Source organism: Ursus americanus, chromosome 7, assembly GCF_024610735.1.
Source record: "Ursus americanus isolate L20-20 chromosome 7, mUrsAme1.1.p, whole genome shotgun sequence".
Lineage (NCBI taxonomy): Eukaryota > Metazoa > Chordata > Mammalia > Carnivora > Ursidae > Ursus > Ursus americanus.
In genome coordinates, this window is record NC_142133.1 from 31,378,092 (window position 1) to 31,383,625 (window position 5,534).

The window sequence follows — 5,534 nt, forward strand, 5'->3', positions numbered from 1 at the left end:
AAATCGAAGCAGATTTACAAATTTCATAAAGAAATCAGATTAACTTTGATCACTTTAAGGCATCAGAACAAACAAACAAACCATAGATGAGCCATGCAACAATGTAAAAACTTGCTGTTGTATTATTTAAGCCCACTTTATACTAAGGTCTCAATGTTGTTGGTTCCTCACTTCACCCTATAGTAACAAATTACTCCTGTAACCAAGGGAAATTGCCGTGTAAGCCTTGTTATATTGACTCAAGTCAATGGGTTCTGGGTAATGGTGGTCCTCGGGGCTCAGCCCTTGGACTTCTCATTTTCTCTATCTGCGCTCTCTTCCTGGCTGTCTCCTCCACTCCTTTGGCTTTAAATGCCACTTGTGTGCGACTCCCTATCGTGTACCTTCCGGGCTAGTAGGCATTCATGTTTCGCACCCACGCCTCCGGGTCTTCTTTTTCCAGGAACACAAGAGAACTGTACTTCCTCACGCCTTTCAGGTGAACTGTGGCTACAGGACTTACGTTGGTCAAGGAAATGTGAGTGGGAGGTATGGGCCACTTCAGGGTGGAAGCATTTTCATTGCTGGTGTGAGGCTCTCCAGCTCTTTTTTCCCTCTGGTCGCAGCAACGGTCCCAGTAGTGAAGCCTCTATTAGACTGGATTCCAGAGTGAAGAGGCCTTGGAGCAGAGCCCTTCGTGAAGAAATCCCCTTTGGTCGGGTTAGTCTAGTGAGGGTCTGCAATCGCTTGTTACCTCAGCCTAGCCTTGCCCACCCTGACTGGTATTTATCAGCCCACACCTCTCTTCCGGACTTTGGAAGCCGACTCAGCAGCTCCACTGGGATGACTAGATAGATATTTCAGATCTAACAGGTCCACAACTGAAATTCTTTACTTCCTCCCTAAAAATCCTGCTGTTCTCAACCTTCCCCACCTCAGGGGAATATCAGTTCCACTTTTGTAATCATTTAGGCCAGAAACTCAGAGTCGTCCCTGTCTCTTCCCTTTCTCTCACATCCTATGTCCGATCCATTAGCAAATACCTTTGGTGCCACCTTCAAAATACATTCAGATTCGAACCATGTCTCACCACCTCCCGTGCCACTGCCCTGACCTAAGCCTCCACCACCTCACGCCTAGGTAATTACCACAGCCTCCCAGCAAGGCTCGCTGCTTCTATTCTAGGTCCCCTGACAGTCTTATTCTTAACACAGCAGGTCATTTTAAACCAGCTGAATCATGCCCCCAGAGCTCTGCAGCCACTCTCCACCTCACTCATAATAAAAGCCAAAGTCACGGTAGTGCCCCACGAGGCCCTGTCCACCGGCTCTCTCAACACCTCTCTGACCACAGCCCCTGTCACTCTTTCCCTTATTCATTTCGCTCCAACCACACTGGCCTCCTTGCTGTTCCTGGAACACACGGGGTACATTCCCAAGTTAAGGAATGCTGTGGCCATTCTCCATGCCTGGAATGTTCTTTCCAGATACCCACTTGGATAACTTCCTCATCGCCTCCGTTTTTTGCTCAGATCTCATATTCACAGTGCGGCCTTCCAACTTCATCCTGCAAGCTGCCCATCTCTGGATCCTTTTCACCCTGTTCCACAATGTTCACCATGCTCTAACCTACTATGAGTCTACTTTATTAGGCGTATTGCATTCTGACCTCTCTCCACTAAAATTAAGCTTCATGAGGACAGATGTTTTTGTGTCGTTTTTTCCCTCACTGTTGCATCCCAAATGCCTAGAATAGTGCTTAGAATAATAGCCACCCAATAACTATTTACTGAAATAATCGGTTGAATTACCAAATACCTGAATTACGATTTGGGACTGAAACACAGGATCAAAGTTCTCTTTCCAGGGTGATCTTGTCCCAAGCAAGTATTTTGGGGGATAAGCTGAATTGCTACTTCCTGGATTTTCCTGGTGGTGCTTAGGTGTTAACTAAATCCGATGTGTGTATGGTTTGCATTAGCACAAAGAGCATTTTCTGCAAACACTATTCGAGACTCATGATTGCCTTTACCTTGAACGTACTATATTTTAGTTGTTTCTTTTGAGTATCATCCTGTTTTGCACAGAATTTTTTTTTTCTTTTCAATGCTCAAGTTGTTACAGTCCAGTCAATGGGAGTCCCTGAAATCTCTGCAAGCATTTTTGCTTTTCACAACAATGAGATTTTCCAATCCATTTCTACTTTCTGCTCCAGAGAGTCATAAAGTCAGCCACTCTCCAAGGAGCCGTGATTCCTTTTAGTAGAAAATAATATTAGAGGGGCGCCTGGTTGGCTCAGTCGGTTAAGCATCCCACGCCTGGTTTCAGCTCAGGTCGTGATCGCTGGGTAGAGATCAAGCCCCATGTCAGGCTCTGCACTGAGTGTGGAGCCTGGTTGGGATTCTCTCTCCTTCTCCGTCCGCCCCTCTCCACTCGCACTCATTCTCTCTCTCTCTTTCTCAAAACAAACAAACAAACAAAAAACTTGGAAAACAGTGTTAGAGTATTCGAAAATCTTGCTGCTGTAGGGATCCCTAGCAGACTGTTCCCTAGGAAGACAGGCGGAGAGAGCCTCACTAACAGATCGCTTTACTGACTGAAGTTGTACATCTTTCAAAGATTCCATCAGTCAGGATCCAGGTGGGAAAACAGCAATCACACCAGGAATTTCCACTGGATGAAAGATAGTACAAGCAGTTGATTACAAAGGTGTTTGATAACTGGGGGAGTAGGGGAGAGGTGTGTAAAAAAGAAAACTGGGTAGTGAAAGCCAAAAGGGATGCTGGGGTAAACCAGAGATTAATGATGTAGCAGCTACTGCTAGGCTGGGAAGCAAATGGGAAGAGGTGGTGTTTCTAGAAACCAAGCCTTCCGAGGAGGGCTCCGCAGAGCCGACCCAGCCCGGAGTTCTCTCTGCAGGTGCATGCTCGGTCCTCCCTGAGGGGCGCAGCTCCGCGGGGGCTTCGGCTGCTGAGGAAGATGCTGGCACCCGTGAGGGCTGTGCAAGGCTGGGGACTGCGGTGGGGACTGCGGAGAGAAGCTAGAAGCTGGAGCTAGAGCTGTCTGCTGCTGCCAGTCATCTCCCAACCGGAGGAAGGAGCAGGAAAGAAGCCCTCCTCCCCTTACTTCTGCCCTCCCAGAACCACAGGCAGCGGGCTGGCAGGGGAATGTGGGAAATGTGGCAAATGTGGCTCAGCCCCAACACCCCGACCAGCGAGAAGGGTGGGCCTGACGTGGACAACAATAGCTGGATAAATAGCACAAAGGTCATGAGGTCACAGGGACTTTCCAATTAAACTCCAACTTCTTTCAGTCGTTTTTTTGTTTTTGTTTTTTTTCAAAATCTTGTTCTGGTATAAAATATTTCCTGAGTTACCAGTTCTCCATGTGTCATATTTCTTGTCAGTTTTAATATGCCATCGAATATATATGTATACACATTTACACGTGTATTTGAACATCAGTGTAACATTAATGGACACTATTACATGCTAGTGTCCATATCTATTTCACTCAGAGTCTGACCTGGGGACTGGAATTACACTCCCTTTGTTTCTCTTTCTTTTATTGTAGTAAAATATACATAATATAAAATTTACCATTTTGTTAAGTTCAGGAGTGTTAAGTGTATTCCTATTGTTGTGCAACTGATTTCCAGAACTCTCTTCATGATGCAAAACTGAAGCTCTGTACCCATGAAACAATAACACAATCTCCCTCTGCCCAGCCAGTGGCAGCCACCGTTCAACTTCCTGTCCCTGCGAATTTGCCTACTCTAGGTAACTGGTTTTGGTAGGATCATACAATATTTGTCCTCTTGTGACTGGCTTATTTCACTTAGCATAGTATCTTCAAGGTTCATCCATGTTGTAGCATATGTCAGAATTTCCTTCTCTTTTTTCTTTGTAAGATTTTGTTTTTAAGTAATCTCTACACCCAATGTGGGGCCCAAACTCACAACCCAAAGATCAAGAGTCACATGTTCTTCCGACTGAGCCAGCCACGCGCCTCTTAAGGCTTTTTAATATTCTGTTATGTATACACGTATATACACCACATTTTATTTATCCATTCATCTGTCAATGGATACTTGGGTTCCTTCTACCTTTTTGGCTGTTGTGAATAATGTGGCTATAAACATGGGTATATTTCCCTTCTCTTTGATAACGCTTATGTAGTTTTTTGATCCTAATTCTACAGGAGTGGTTCTTATCCATGCCAGACCTAGCACTTTCTTTCATCCAAAAATAAAGTTTGAAAAGAGGGGTGCCCAGGTGTCTTAGTTGGCTAAGCGTCTAACTCTTGATTTCAGCTCAGGTCATGATCTCAGGGTCGTGAGACCGAGGCCCACGTGGGGCTCTGCACTGAGCATGGAATCTGCTTAAGATTCTCTCTCTCCTCCCTCAGCCCCTCTTCCCCCCCCAAAAAAATAAATAAACAAATAAAGTTTACCTACCACATAGTTTCAGGAAAATCGATATAATGAAATAATATATATTTTATTGTGAGTAAATACCTGGGAATGATCACACAGGGAATATAATGAAACGATCAAATGTTTGCATGGTGCACATGGTGGCCCCAGCCATAAATGTAGCCTGTCTCAGGAGCATTGTTTGGTGATTCAAATACCACAAGTAATGTTGCTTGGTGACATGATTTCCAAATATGGGTCACCAATGCTTAGTCAAATTTGAAACAGAGCAACCTTTCTTCATAATCCACAATAATTGTAATCATAGAAACACAGTGCATATTTGTATTGGGCAAAAAATATTTGATGTTTCTGTCTAAAATAGAACTGGGTTCTTGGCTCCGATCATTTTCAACAGATTCCTCCCCTTGTGGGTATCATATAGGACACAGGACGATTGGTCGTGCAGGTGGTCCGGGGATTTACAGGATATCGAGCATCTTTGGCCCATGCCCACTAATCGCCAGTAGCACCCCCTCAATCATGATGACAGCCAGGAAATGCCCCCGTTCACTTCCAGAACTCCCCCTAGGAGGCAGTGCCACCCATGTTAGGAACTGCTCTTCTACAAGTAAGCAGAGCCTCCACGCCTTGTCTCCCCACAATAACGCTGTGTAATTTTGACAGCCATGAGGAAAAAACCTCACAGACTTATTAGTCTAACTGGCCAATTAGTGTGCTCTGAAAGCCATTGCCCATTTTGTGCCAAGGCCATGCTTCGCACAGGTTTCTCCCAGCCAATGGCTGAGTGTAGTGGGCACACTAAGGCACACCTGTTCCTGGGAGGTTCGAGACTCCTCTGACAGCTGATTTTGGCTGAGATTGAACTTTCCTTAGACTGCATGGCAGACATGTCTACCCAACTTTCCTTCCCTCCTTCCTTCATTTGGGTTAGACCTGGCATTGCCTTCCGACAGCCGTCCTGGTGCGCAGTTCCCTCCTCCCTTTTTCCTCCCGCATTGATATTCCCTGCATAAAATCCTTGTACGTTTTATTCCATCTCGGCATCTGCTTCTCAGTGGATTTGGACTACCACTGTAACAAAGAACCACAAAACCTCATGGCTCACAACAACGGTGTTT